The sequence below is a fragment of the Sinohyriopsis cumingii genome, chromosome 2 (genome assembly GCF_028554795.1).
Source record: "Sinohyriopsis cumingii isolate HCF-2022 chromosome 2, ASM2855479v2, whole genome shotgun sequence".
In the NCBI taxonomy this organism is placed as follows: Eukaryota; Metazoa; Mollusca; class Bivalvia; order Unionida; family Unionidae; genus Sinohyriopsis; species Sinohyriopsis cumingii.
The window spans coordinates 170,185,956-170,202,497 of record NC_142962.1 but is presented as its reverse complement, the minus strand read 5'-3'; the positions used below and the strand labels follow the sequence as shown (position 1 = coordinate 170,202,497).

At 34.1% G+C, this 16,542-nt stretch overlaps 1 protein-coding gene across 1 annotated transcript in view; it reads right to left on the bottom strand.

Moving 5' to 3' along the window:
- LOC149806285 (uncharacterized) overlaps positions 1-16,542 on the bottom strand; it is a 478,750-nt gene that overhangs the window by 400,574 nt on the left and 61,634 nt on the right. The gene's annotated exons all lie outside the window — the stretch shown is intronic.

The following is a 16,542-nucleotide window of genomic DNA, read 5'->3' as shown; positions in this document are numbered from 1 at the left end:
AAAAGCCTCAGCAACACATAAATAATCTACTGAAGAAATATTTATCATCAGAATTTTAGCTCTTATAAATAATAGAAGAGCATCAAGCTCAATTGGGACAAAAGTCTGAGTCTGAAAAAAGTTCAAACACCCACCCATCTTGCACTGATGTTACTATGTAAACATGTTGTTGAAGTCTACAGGGGAAACAACTATTTTTGGATGGGTTCAGCTAATTTAGATATTTCCACAATGTCTTGGTACTCTTACTTTCATCAACAGCCTATTTATGCTATTCTTCTTTTGCCTAATATCTATCAATCAGGTCCTGATTACCAATCAACTGCCAATTGTACAATGCTAGGACATAAAAATGGGTGTGATAATTCCAAGCCTCAATGTAAGGCACACTTTTCCAATACATGGATGAGATCATATTTCTGTTAAATCAAAAGATATCTGTACATATTTTGGTCTGTGTGAGACATGTTTAGATTGTAATATTAATTATAACTTACTTTAAATTTTAAGGGCATGATTTTGAAAGAAAAGAGAGAGTTAATAAACAATTCTTCTCAATACTGCAGACTTCATAGCATATAAATGAAGACATCATGTGGGAACTGACACCACAGAATGTATATTGATAGAAGTAAACCCGACACTGACAAAATCTATTCCCACATGCACTGGGCTTGATGAAATAAGTTCAAAAATTGTAACAGTTGCTGCACCTGTGTTACATTAGTCATTAACTCACCTCATTTACCTGAGCAGTAATTATGATTTTTTTTTTCAGCAATGCTAAAACAAGTGAATGTGATCCCAGTTCACAAAAATGGCTCTAAAATATACCCTAGAAACTAAACACCCATTTCAATCCTACCTAAATTATGTAAAATGCTTGAGAAACTAATTTCCAATCAAGTTTGTGAATAAATCAGTACATTCTCACTCTGCCAAGTTTTAATAAAACTTATAGACTGTTGATTTGCTGGAAAAAGACGGGAATCTAAAAGGTGTCTTATTTTTAAAAACAAAATATACATTCTCACAATGTCATAAAGAAGAGTCAGATTTTTGCAAGGACCTTTCCTACCTAAAAGTATAAATAAACCTTAGACTGTTGGTTTGGGAATCTAAAAGGTTAATTATTTTTTAAACTTCTAAATTAGTTGCTCACAAAGTCATACAACTAAAATTAAAATGTTACAGATCTGATACAGATGCAATCAACTGGTCCTCATCTTATCGGTCCCACATAACACAAAAGGTCGCTTTTGGATACATACAATCCAGCTCATTTGAAATTTACAATGCTGTTCCTCAGGGTTCTGTCTTATGACTACTGCTATTTGCTATATTCATAAATGACTTTACCATTTGCACAGAGAACACAAACACAGACTTATCTACAAGTGATGCAACAGTATCAGCATATGGCAATATCAATATTATATAGGCTCTACTGAAATCTAAGATTTATTGAGATGGTTCAAAACAAGTCAAATGGTTATAAATTACTAAAAAACAAATTGTAGGGTAATAACCACATTTAAGAAGCATTCTCTTTCATACATGATGATAAATGGTCAAGTGACTGAAAATGTTAAAGCTGAAAAACTTGTTGCCATTTACTATTATCTGACAATATGGGGAAACTTCATTAAGAACCAGATAGCAAGAATACACTGAAAATTCAGAATTGAACTGCCTGCTTAATTTTAGATCCTCTTTTATTATTTTTTGACAATATGGGGAGACTGCACTAAGAACCAGACAAAAATAATATACTATTAACGCAAACATTTTGAATTAGCATTATTTGACAATATGGGGAGACTGCAATAAGAATCAGATTGCAAGAATACACAAGATTCAGAAGTGAACTGCCTGCTTAATTTTAGATCCTTCTTTAGCGTCATCTGAAACTCTATTCCATGAGCAGAAATGACAAATACTAAGTGACCAAAAAATTTTCATAAAGAATTACTTTTATTACAATTATGCAAATTGTAATATGCCAAAATACAGAACAGAACTTTTACCAAAATCATGGGCCCTGTGCTATAAAATCAACCTCACAAAGTCACCTAAGGCTTTAAAACCCAATACTGAACAGTTTAGGAGCAATTTATTCTGGAGCAAGGATATAAAAAATATCTTACATGCTTAATCAATTGTTTTTGCATGATTCCCTATACTTCATGGGTTATTGTCATCTGATTCAGGATTTCACCATCTGTTATTTCTTAGAGATCTGTTTGACATGACTGTGCCCATCATTATGCAACTTTATGTTCTTCAACTTTCTGATACAAATATATTAGTTAGGGGCTTCAAGGTGGACTAGATACATCTGTATTCTAATATAACTATCCTCATTTGAACAAACAATTATTAGTATCAATACTGTTACTGTTGACAAGTTTCATACTGATTGGATGATAAATATAGTCTCTAGACAGGCAGCAAGCTCAGCCAATCAATTGAAAGGTAAATAATTAAAATGCAGGGATCTCACTTATTATAAAAACTGTCTACATCAACGACAGCATAAACTTATTGATCAAAGTGTGCTACTGGAATTTGGTCTCCAGAGGGGCAATCAAAATCTGACCATAAATATAGTTGTTAGAGTGTAAATAATCTGAGTCATTCAAATGCATGGTCATATCATTAATATGCATGAATTTCACTCATACTCAAACAACAACTTGTAATGAAAAAGTATTTCACTCATACTCAAACAACAACTTGTAATGAAAAAGTATTTATCAACTTCTATCAATATCTGATCAGAAATACAGTTTCTAGAGTGTTGACAATTTCAGCCAATCATATGTATGGTCACATCATTAATATGTATGACTTTCACTCATACTCAAACAACATCTTGTAATATAAAAGTATTTATCAAGTTTGATCAAAATCAGATTAGAAAAATACAGTTGCTAGAGTGTTGACAATTGCAGCCAATCAGATGCATAGTCACTTTTCTAATATGCATGAAGTTTACTGACATATTCAAGATCTTGATGACACATGCAAATTTACCAAATCTGATCAAAACCCTATCAAAATTGAGAGATAAATGATCTCATAAATATGCGTAAGTTTTGGTCAGGATAGAAATCATACAATATTTTGACAAGTTATAAAGTTTAATAAAAAGCCTGCAGACAATACAATCTCTAAAATGGCAAGGCCAACTAAACAAATGCAAGACAATCTCATTAGAATGCTTAAACCTTACTCAAAATTGCATTCATCCAAGATATTGGTCATTTAAGCCTATCTGCCAAGTCTGAGCAAAACTGGATGAGAACTAGTCTCTAGAGTGGTAACAGCCAATCACAATCATGATCACAAAATATGTGGGAACCTTGCTACTGAACTCATCGAAGATACAAGCCCATATTCTAAGACTGACTAAAATCCAATTATGGCCTGCGAAGTTAAAATCCAATTATGGACTGCAAAGTTGAAACAAGCTCAGCCAAACTGATGTATGATCACTTCAATAATATGCATGGACTTCGCTCATTATCAAACTCAACAAAGATCTTAATAATATTGGCCCATTTCACATTTGGTCAAAACTGGATAAAAACTATGCCTTCCATAGTGGAAATATGTTCAACCCACCTTAAGCAAGATCACCTCATGAATATTCATGCATCTCACTCGTTATCAAACTTTTCTAAGATCTTGACGATATAAGCATATATTCTATATTTAATAAAAAATCTTTTCAGAAATACAGCTTCCAGAATTCTGTCACAACTTCTGCCAATCTGAGGAAAGATCACCTCATCCCAATGCATGTATTTCACTCATTATTTAACTCATCTGAGATTTTAAAGATTTGAGCTCATATTACAAGTTTGATCCCATTCAGATCAGAAATATGGCCACAAAAGTGGTAATAAATCCAGCAAATCAGATTGAAGATAACCTCATTATTACACAAGGATCCCATGAAGATTTTGATGATACAAGTCCATATTTGATTGAACTGAATCAGAAAAATGGACTTAGGCATGATAACAAGGAATGGTTCTTGGATGGACATTGCACAAAGCATGATGGATGCTAGAACCACAAACAAGCCTTATAGCCAGGTAAGGGAAACAAACCTACGAGTTCATGAGCTAAAGGCCAAAAATTATACGATATGAATCTGTTTATAAGTCAAACTGCAAATAACAAAGATCATGATCTGCCATAGCATCGTACACCTGCAGATTAAAGTCTATGCTCTACTGATTACTCCTAATAAACTGCTCAGACCCAGATCTGACTGCGCATTATGTGACAGCAGATCTGGGTCTGTGCATTTGGCAGTTGGACTTGTCTTACAAGCAGGTATATAGGGTAACACAAAATGTACAATGTCCACACATTTACAAAATCAGCTTTCTTGGCCCCCTCCCAGAGGATAGATGCTATGATCCTCAGGGGATCCACTCTAAATTGTTCCATGGAAACTATGAAAAAGATGCTGAACATATGAATATGGTTTTATATGTGCAGACTTTTAAATCTGGGATAGTACAATACTTTACTTTGCAAACTAAAAAGATCATCTCACCCTCACGTTCTTTACTTCTGCCTAACTGATAATGAACAACTCAACTGGTAAAAGTTTTGCTAACCATTCATGACATAAATATACCACTAGATACCAATTTGAAAAAGATTTTACAAAGCAGAATTTATTTTAAAAATAAAAAGGATAACAGTGTTGGCATGAAAATAAAATAAGCTTTTTCTGTATTGAAATAAATAATAGTGTGCTACAAAATAGCTTTAGAGAGACATACCTAGACACACATGGACATACATAGACAGACAAAGACACACATACAAACAGAGACACGCACATAGAGTAACCACTTGCTATAGCAAATTAACAAAATAGTTTTGAGTCATGCAAACATTTTCTTTAAAACAAGGAATTTTTTATAATGAAGCATTTTTTAAAATGTTTGTTGAGGTCAATGTAGAGGGTTTAGAGAATAATCAAGTGGCTTAGGGTGCTGAAGAATGCGAGATAATGGTATGTTCCATTGGCTCTGGCGCTGGTTCGATTTTGACATGGAAATAAATGGTAACTCACTACCCTGTCTAATTACATTGGTGTCAATCCGTATAAATTTTTTGTATATAATCACATCTCCAAAACAAAATGCAAGATCCACACATAAGCGCCTTCCACTTTGTTAAGTATATATGCATCAATTCATAATTCTGAGTTGTTGCCATGATTTTTTCTAAAGGAGGGGTATAGCCCAGTTCGGTAAGTGCATCTTGAAATTACATCCAATAACGTGCTCTCCATTGATGACATTAAGTATAAACCACCACTTCTGGGGAGCAATTTCCAACAATGGCTAGGATACTTATTTAATAGATTGCCTTTTCTTTTACGTGCTCTGTGGATAGACGGGCACACTGGAACACACGTCATACATCACTATTTAATTATCAATCTCCTGAGCACAAAACTCCGAATCAAGACTAAAATTTGTAGATTGTATAAATTTTGTATAAATGGATGCTTACATAAAATATATAAATACTGGTATGAACTTCATGTCAGGTTATTGTGGAAATAATCATGAAAAATTAGAGAAGATATGCACAAAACTTTGATTTAATTTGTATGTAAAATGTAATATTATGAAAATCCCTCTTTAAATTTACTCAAAAAAGATGTTTTGAATTAGTACTGTTCATGCAACTTGACAGTAACTACATCTCACAACAGGTCCTTGTTCTCATTGGTTTTTAATACAATACACACATAAATTTATTCTAGAAATCACAATTTAAGGGAACATAAATTGAACAGCATAAAATATATGAAAATAGTATTTCCATTCTTCTTTTCATTTCTTTTAAAAGTATCCAACTCACACAGACATTGATTGTTTTGACAATACTGAATTATGCATCACCTAATGGTTTTAAGTCTTTCCCACATTTAATATGTCTAGTAAAAATATTAGGGACAACTTGATGGAGGTAAAACTCATTCAAAATGGTGACTATACTTTCCCAGAATTCAATGTAAAAAAAATACGTTTTACTGAAAGTCCTTCTAAGGTCTACACATAAAAATCACACCAATTGTATTGTGAAATTGCAAGATGTCCCTGCACCTGATAATAATATCAATGACTTTAACCCATGTGTGGAAATTTGGGATTGATTATAAATCCAGACTCTTTTACAGATATCACTGGATGCTCTGAAAGTGAGTCTTTCACAAAGGGCAAAATATTAAAGTCATTATCTCATTTGCCTGTATCTAATTCACCGTGCACAATTTCAAATATCTAGTTGTTGCCGAGATTGCAAAACTAAAGTTTTGGTATTTCCCCAACAGGTCCATATATATTTTATTTCAATCTCAATATATATTACTTTTTGTTTATCTACTCACAAATTCGAACCCCATATTTCTTCACAAGCATGCTATGTTGTTATGGGTGATTTGTATTTTCAAGATTTAGTTATTCATTACCAGAAAGGAATAATAAGTGCTTTGACAAATTTATAAATGACATTTGTTTCTTTATTTCTCCTGCATATTACAAATTTAGGCCCCTCAAGTTTATGCAAACTTTCCATCATTTTAAACAAAACTAGGGTAAACATTTATGTAAGCAAACAAACTACACATACAATTCTACTAAAATACACTTTAAATCTAGTTCAAAGATTCATGTTATTAAGCGTGAAGTCCAAATTGTTTGAACGTGATCCAGTTTGATAGCAATAAATTATTATGTTTCATTGCAATTGACTCACTTATAAATCTTAAAGTAAGAGCAAATGAAACATTTTACAATTTATTTCCTGCTGAAAGACGATTTCTAAAGCATCAGAGGTTTTAAATCAGTTGACATTTTACGATTCAAGAATGGTATTTTTCAAAGCATTTATGTTACATACTTGTAATGTTTAAATTTGATGGATCGCCTTTTCTTTTGTTTAAAGGAGACCAGAAACCAATGGAAATATAGAATAATAATAAAAGTACTATAGCAGAAAACCTTATTCTGAAGTATCATCTGCAACTGTAATGCCAATATTTAAATATTGGCCTATCTTCTAGGAGCTGAATTTCCGTGACCTCGTATGCAAAATTTCCGTGCCTATTCGGTTACTTTCGGGATGTGACGTCATAGTAGCCACTCCAGCAGCCCAAGTGGGAGTTGCCAGAGTAAAAGACAATACCGTTTTCGCATTGCTTACGGGTGTAATAGAACATTAAGAAAAGCCTGTGGACATATTTTTTTTTTTCCAAAATATAAAGGCATCATGAAAGAATAGGTGCATTATTACAAACGAGTCGATTTCAAAGCAACACCATACAGCACTATGTGCTCGTTACATTTCTCAAAGGAATGTTACAAGAGGGATCATGAAAAAATAGCAGCTCAAAGATATGCAAATGCTAGGCCTAGACTAAAAGTTGGCGCTGTTCCAGATATACCTTTAGACATTTTAAATCCTGGGAAAAGAGTTAAACGTGTGAGTTATGAAAATAGGCAGAAGGACGAGTAAGTGACCAAAAAATGCAATAATCAATCCACATATCTTTTATCTAAAACAGCAGTGCTAAAAACAAATCTGATAGCCCGACACCCTGGGCCCCTTCTGGTTTTAGTTCGGCCCATCCTGTATTCAAAGTGAGGTGTCCGTCAGGCTTGTCGAAACAAAAATTGTTTGCCTGAGGAAACTTTGATCGCGCTGGTGAAATGAGTAAATGTATTTTCAAGATGTTGACATACATGCATTAACACGGCACAATCTAAATCAAATCACCACTGTCCTAGGTGAAATTTAGATTTGATTTTAATCAAATGGAAGCTTTGCTAAAAATAAGATTCTAAACCTGTCGTGTTTCGAGAAAACACAATTTTCAGTAATCTTATAAAAAATAATTTTAAAAAAAAATGCATTGTATACATGTAGTATGCATAAACGGTAATCTGTATTAATTGGAACTGATATAAAACTATTCCTTAGGCAGTTTAAAAAGTAGCGATTAAAAAAAGGGTCAAAGTTTCACATTAACTGTCTGACAATAGAACGGCGGGGGGCTATTGACCCCCCCCCCTTGCCCCAATGTGCGTCCGCCCATTTGACGTGCCTTTTCTCGCTGTGATACGCCTTATTATTCCCCCATGACAAGCCCATTTTGCATATTCTGGTCAGTTCTGGCTAAATTGCAAAATAGCTAAAGTTTTTATTTAAGTACGCAAAAATAAAGCCGGTGTGACTAATGAACATACTTCTTATTCCTTGCATTGATCTTGTGAAAAGGACTGCCCTTCGGACATACTTCAAAGAAACCATGTTCGACAGTGTGTGTATGTGTAAGCATCAGCAATCAGCAATACCAAATAAACGATGCCTATTTTGTTGTTACTTACGATGCCATGGACTTCATTTTAACAGTTCAAATTTGCAGTCACAAGTTACTGTACATGTGGCAACTGTTTTTCTCAGTTTTATGCCCCACCTTTTTTCCTTAGGTTTAAGTCTTAATGCATGTAACACTGTTTGCTGAATAAAATATTTAATCAGAATTAGTTCTTTAGGGCCACATATACTGCATGGTATATTTTGTTTTATTCCTTGTAATTTAATCATGGTAATTAAACTTTTCATATACGGTAGAGGAATGTCAGGTGTTAACTGGCCGAGTTTCTTTGGCGGAAATGGAGATGCGATTTTGTTTGCAGAGAAAATTTCAACGTGATCATTCATTTAAGCTAATTGGTGACAATTTTATTCTTTTAATTATTTTTTTTTACTATAGTACTGTTGTAGTTGTTTAAAAAATCTGAAATTTACTTGAATAATGTTTAATCTTCACGTTCTATTTACTGAAGAAGAAAAAAAGAAGAAAAAAACTGTTGTATGATATTAATTATTTCGTCCAGTGCCGGGTTTAGACGTGTGTGCGTGTGATTTGAATTTTTAACGTAGCTTTAACAATTTTTCAGTCATATTGCTATGATGTCAGCAGTGTGGCAGTTTAGACTGTGGATTGCATACGTTATATTTAAAAATGGTTTGGGGTTGGGATTTTTCTTCTGACAAATGAAAATTGACAGACATAATGTAATAATTGGGACTTCGCTGCACAAAATTGAGAGATATTACGAGATCGGGATGTAAATTAGGAAATACCCCCAAAATTGAGAGGTTTTTCTCCCGGCTTGAGAGTTGACAGGTATGAACTGTCCCAGCTTGAGGAGTTTCATTCAGGACTTTAGTTTATTTAAGTCACCAGCCCAGGGCCTGTGCCTAACAAATTTCTTTGAGCACTTACCAGTACAGTACATAAACTATTATATCAGACTGCAGATTCAACTTTTGAATGTGTAACCCAAATGTGGTCTCCTGTCTGCCTCGCTCGCCAATGTTTATGTTTGTATTCAAGGACTGGCTAGTATAGCGTCATGGTACCACGTGATCTGTCGTCTCATCAAAACTCGGAAAAACTCGGCAATTTACGGAATCGTGGTATCTTCCACGCAATATAATCACTACCCGCTTACGATATTTAATTTATAAACATAGTAATCGAATTAAAATCTGTAGAGAATTATATACATAAAAGGAAAATTTTGATTTCTAGTCTTCTTTAAATCTATTGTTACAATTCTCCCCGGAAGTAACTAATGTACGCTCATTGCAAAAATGATAACTCTGCAGTTATTCTTTAAAGGAGGTAAATCATGTAATCGAACTGTGCTATATAGGTTTCAATTTATAAGGAGGAGTTAGCTCCCAAGTCACCAAAACAAGAGGGGAGAAGAAAAAATGGTTGTGGGGTGGGGTTTCAAGTTACTATAATTCATTATTTATCCAACACCTAAATATCCATCTCTCTTTCTCACTGCTCCAATCTGTCAGGGCTCTACTGAAATCAAAATCCTCATAAAATACCCACTCCAACACAAATATGTTGACTGTTTCTGAGCTTAATCTGTTCCTTATCTGTGCTGAAAGCCCCCTTTTAAAACATTAACCCCTAGCGACCAGTTAATGTGGCAGGAGGTAGTAGCCTACTGCCGAGCTCTGTAGCATCATGGTCATGCATGATACATTAAAGTGGGTGGTATTATAGAAAGGTAGACAGATGTAGCTCTACAATGATACCAAATAATCTGGAATATCTACTTGCACTACAAAACACAGAAGAAAAAACCTCATTTTTTGGACTCGATTTTTCAAAACCCAAAATCCGCCCATGGTCAGAATTCGATTTTGTGTCCAGATTTTAGACTTTTTGGTCTTAGATCTAAGACAAACTGGTATGAACTGCAAACAGACACATAAACCTTTGCTAAAAGTAGGATAAGATGGGCATTTGGAATAAAGAGTGGTCTCCATACAAAAATAATGGCTCCATTTAGCAAATTTTTTTTATATAAAAATCCAACTTTTACCCTTCTGCTCATGAGCGGGCCAAATAGCCAATGAAAAATGATGTTTCTAACACAATTAGGCAGTAAGTTATTGAAAGATAACCTGTGATTTGGTGTTTTCAAATCTATTCAGTAATAGCTTCCATAATGTGCTTCCTACTCAATTTTCAGGTGAAAATGACACAAATCTCCAGGGGTTAATGTGTTAACAGTCTACCATATGAAAGGGCATAACCAGTTTAGCTAGCTTGAACAAAATGAGAAATTATTGTTCTTTATGGCTGTCTTGTATTATTTTCCATGCTTTATAAGTATTGCCTAAAAGATATCGCTTGCATCAAATCTGGTGACTCATCATCCCATGTAAGATTTCACATCCCAACTCAAACAGTCAATTTCTAATCTAAAAGTGTTATTTTTCATCTTGGAGAAAATCACACATCAATAATAAAAATCAATTCAGTAGGAATGGTGATAACAATATCTAGATGACTAATAGTGGCCACACTTTAATTTAGATTGGCACCATTTTCATTTATGATCAACCACACATCATAATAAGTTTTCTAGCAAAAAAACATGTAAATATAACTTTCCAATTAGTAGTAGAGATAAAATGCCATTGTAGCCATATCGACACCATTTCATTTTCTGACTGACTAGTCAGCATAAGAAGTTTTAAGGGAAATTCCTGTGCTGACCGTTCATGCAGGAGGACTAGCTGTAGCAATATTTCAAAGATGGCTGCCTTGGTAACCATAATGGATGTCTGAGAGGCATCATTTCATTCAGCATAACCCTGACCTTTGAATGAACAAGTGCTTCAATTTAAATAGAAATTCTCAAAGTAGTTTAGAAGGAGCACAAATGAGAGATTGTGACATGCACTGCAACAAGAGTACCATGAACAGTACATGCCTGGCCTGTGTTTAATGGTTTTAATTATTTTCTTATTAGACTTGCCCCAGAATCTATAGGATTATGTAAAAACCATTTTCTTCACTGAGTGACCATGACCTTTTACCATCTGAACCAAATATCAGTTAGTTTATTTTGTACCTAATGCCCCAATCATCCAAAAATCTTTCGTGAAGCATATCATCAAAACTGATTTTTTTGTGCAAAAAACATTTTTTATCTGCCAGTCATTGTGACCTTGCCCTCTACCTTCACCCCAAATTGATAGGCTTTATTTTTAACACATGTTCAAGCTATTAACAAACCTTGGTGCAGTTCTGTGATGTACATCTAATGATATTGTGGTGAAACAATTTTTCTTCTTTCATCTACACTGACTATGACCTTTGACCTTTTGACTTCAAAATCAATGGGCTTATTTCTTACATCAAGTGCAAGCTATCCACAAGAGTTGGTCTAGATATGAGTTGTTGAACTAATGTTATTGTACTGTCACCTTTTTTTCATTCTGCCAGCAAACTTGACTTTTTACCTTTTCACCCCAAGAATAATAGGTACCACAAACACTAACTATCCCAAAGGTTTGGTCCAGGTCTCTCATGTAAAATTAATATCATTGTGTGGGAATTGTTTTCTTTTTTTAATCACAGTGACCCTGATCTCTGATCCCTAAATCAAAATGCTTGTATCTTACCATAAGTCCAGGCTATCCACAATACTTGGTCCAGGCACATGATGTAAAACTAATGTCATTGTCCTAAAACCATTTTTCTTCATTTAGTCAGTGACATTGACCTTTAATTGTTTACTTCAATATCGATAGGCTTCTTCTAACCTTTTGGTGCAAGCTATTCAGAAAGTATAAATAAGTTATTGATGTTATTGTGCTGAAACCATTTTCTTCTATTAGTCTTAGTGACCTTCACCTTTTACTACAAACTGAGTGACCTTCATATCTGATCTCTTGCCCTCACAGTCAGTAGACTTTTTCCTTAACTCAAAGTGCAGGCCATCCACAAAGTTTGATAACTGCATATTGTGGTGAACTAGTGGTACTATGGAAGAATGCAATTGGTAACAGTAAGATGGGCAAATAATATCGTAATAATACTGTTGTATACTTCACCTTATGATGGTTAGTAAAAGATGCAGAAACATATAATAATAATAATAATAATAATAATAATAATAAAGACTTTATTTAGAGAAGGTAACTCAGTTATAGAACTAATCTATCTTGAGGCCTTCTATCTATTATGTACAATATATACATTATATACAACATGATGTGAAGAGTCTGGCTTGACACTAAATAATTAAGTGATTTTATGAATCAAAGTATCAAGACTGGAACATATCCACAGACATCTGTGAAAACATAAACATATACAAAATATAAAACATCCTGCAATGAAAAATTCAGACCTGCCAACATTGAAAAAGTCAAAATCAGGAAAATCACCATTAAAAATCAGGAGGCAGGGTAAAAAATCAGGAGGTACAAGAGTAAGGTGTATATATCATGATAACGATGTATATTTTTTTATTTCAGCCCACTGAATGTTGCAGATTTGCATTTCTGCAAAAGTTCATCATTTAATTGTCCTTGGGTGCCAAATTTGCTAACAAGAATAGCTTCCAGGGTTGATGCTGACAGGCTGGCTCTTTGACTAGTTCTGTTTTTTCTGACCATTGAGAATGCTCTCTCAGCATTGCTGTTGCTGTGCGGTATTGAAAGTACTGATAGCATTACTCACCCTAGGGTTGAAACAACAGTTGGCCAGATCCATCCTTTTTTTCCCCCCAAGAGCAACCCGCTGATGATCTGCTCTTTCCATATTCAATTCTGTGTCTAAATTGTAGCTTTGGTACAGCTGAAACTCTCTATGTAGATCAACAGTGTTGATTCATTCCATTCAGCTGGAGAAAAAGGCCAGGTCCTTAAATGATGCTAGAGATCATTTAGCTACATCTACAATGCTTGCATGAATGAGTAAGTCATTCTTTAATGGAAATTTTTCCTTCATATATGACAGTGATTTGATCAGAAATGCCCTACAGTGCATTCTTGTCTGTAACTGTGCTTCATTATTCATCTTCTCAAAAAGTTTGTTGGTTGCCTCACCCAAGTACAAGTCCTGAGAACGAATGTACAAACTTTCATCTTTTACATCAATTGCTGTGATGTCTGTCTTGTCAACAATGTACTTTGGCTTAATAACAATAGAAAGGAATTCTCAGTACAAAGATAGTAGAATGTCTCTGGTCTTGTGAATTAGGGGCTTGTCATGCTGTAGAGCTTGGTTGGTTCTGTCAAAACTGTACTGAATCCAGCTTAAAAACTGGCGGATAAAAACCGGAAATGATCCAAATCAAGCTGGATATGGTAAAGTACTAAGAAACATACCAGACACAGAAAAACCAGATACAGAAACAGGAAAACGGAAAATGCCATTTTTGTATTAAAAAAAAGGATTTTTTTTTCTTTCTCGAGGAGTTGAAAAATCGGGAGTTTTTCTTAAAAATCGGGGAATCGGGAGATAGGTCCAAAACTCGGGATTCTCCCGATTTTTTCAGTAGGGTTGGCAGGTCTGAAAATTCAACTGTAAAATTGGTGCAAAATTACAGAAAAGCAGAAGGTATTTATTGTAGTAGAACCATTCATTGTCTTCAGATTTCTTCCACCTGAGACAGTGATTAAGAAAAGAAGAAATGCTAGCAGACTGCCTTATGTCACTGGGGAATGTTGTTCCATACCAGTGGACCAGTATACTGAAAACATTTTTTTAAACAATTCCTTCTTTGGCCTTGGTATAACTAATTTTTTCTTATTATGGACCTTAAATTTGGAGTGCCATCAGCATCTCTTTGGTGAAAGATATTGCTTAGATAGACAGGAATGTCTTTTCTGGATATTTTATACATCAATTTGGCCTTTCTAAGAAATATTCTTTCATTTATTGTCATTGCATCCTGAAAATTATCTATACTTTGATCTAGAATTAAATGGCAAGCCCTCTTTTGGAGTCTTAAAAGTGTTGTTATGTTTGAATTAGAGGTATTACCCCAAATTACATTACAGTAGTCCAGATATGGCTGAATATAACTTTTATAAAAGATGACCCTATAGTGAAGAGGAATGTATGTTCTGATTTTCCTCAGTAGCCAAAGATAAGAGTTAACCTTTTTTGAAATATGTTTAATGTGAATAGACCAAGTAAGATTGTTATCCATGAATACACCAAGAATTCAATCTTGAGAGGTCATATTGAGGCTCACATTGTCAAATAGAACCTGGAGTTTGTCGCTATCTAGCCTTGCTCGTTTTTGTTGTGTTGTAACTAGTAGGGCTTTCGTTTTTTTCTGTATTTATGATCATACTGTTTTCCTTGCACCATACTTGAAGTCTGTTGAGAGAATCTTGTAAGTTATTTTCAAGTACTGTTTTGGTTTTACCAGTTTCAGGCAGTGTAGTATCATTTGCATAAAGGTCAGTGGAAGAAATTGAAGTTCCAATCTTAAGAGGTAAATTGTTGATAAATAGTATGAATAACAGATGCCCAAGGATAGAGCCTTGTGGTACTCCACAATTAATATTTTTACTTTCAGAAAGTTGACCATTTAAAGATACTTTTTGCACTCTATCGGTTAAGTAAGAAGTAAACCAGTTTAGGGAGTTTTCACTGCATTGATAGATTTTTAGTTTTTCAAGCAAAATTTCACAGTCTACTAGATCAAAAGCTTTACGAAAATCAACCATAATAGTGCCTGCCAAGTCTCCTTCATTTAATGCTTTCAGCCATTTATCAATCAAAGATACAAGTGCAGTTTCACAGGAGTGATTCTGCCAAAAGCCAGACTGATTATCATGAATAAGATCATAAGTGTTTAAATAGTTGAGAAAAGAATCAAGTACTTAATTTTCTAGTAATTTAGACAGACAAGGAAGGATAGATATGGGTCTGTAGTTATTTACATCATCTTTTGTTCCTGCTTCATGCAATGGTGTAACCTTGGCAGTTTTCCATGTTTGTGGAAATTTATTAGACCTAATACTTTCATTGCAAAAGAAACCTATACTCTCTACAATTCCAGGTGCAGCTACCTTTAGTAGCCTTGGTCCAATCATATCAAGTCCTGTAGCTTTACAATCATCCATTTTTTAAATATATTTCAGGAATCATTTCAGGAATTTCAAACTTTATATTGTTTGGTAGATTTATAGCACAAAAATGTTTGAGTTCCAGATGATCAGATGAAGTTCTGGGTTCTTTAAGTTTTTCAGCAATTTGAACAAAAACGTTGTTAAAAATATTTGAGATGTCAGTTGGATTATCAGTGTAAATGCCTTCATGACTGAGGGATAAAATTTCAGCTTTACTCTTACATTTGTCTGCACCACACCCTGTAAACACTTTGGATTAGCTTTGATAGCCAAGATAAGCTAAGATAGCTTTGGGATTATTTTGGTAGTGCACTTGTTTGGCTTGATGTATCATTTTATTAACTTTATTCCTCCAAACTCTATATTCAGTCTGATTTCTAACTGATTTTAGTTGGTCTCCTTGCTTTATTGCTTCTAGAAGTTCTGGGGAGATCCAGCCTGGCTGGTGGTCTTTCTTTATCCTGTGTGTTTTTAAAGGGGCATGCTTGTTCACTATACTGATGAACAGATCTCTCCAAGTATCTAAAACATCATCAATATCTTCAAAGATCTGGACTGTATTCCATGGAATCTGTTTCAGATCTTCTAGGAATTTAACAGTATCAAAGTTTTGAAAGGATCTATAAGTAATGGATTTATGGATATTATTTTTTGTTGATTTGCCATTGACTTTACGTGTTAGAAAAATTTTAAAGTGGTCACTTACAGCAATCTTTGGAACCATTGCATCCAAAATAATTTATTTTGTATTGGTATAAATATGATCTATAAGTGTTTTAGAGGTAGATGTAACTCTGGTGGGTTCATTTACTAGTTGCTCCACACCTAATGAAGCAATAAAATTCATCCAATTCACTTTTATTTGATCACTGAGAAGGTCTCTATTTATATCGCCTAGAATGTAAAATTCTTTATCTTCTTTTGAAATTTTATCTACTTGAAGTTCAAAATATTCACACCAATCAGTATGTGATGATGGGGGTCTGTACACAAAACCTACTAAATAGGGCCTAGCTTTTTTTG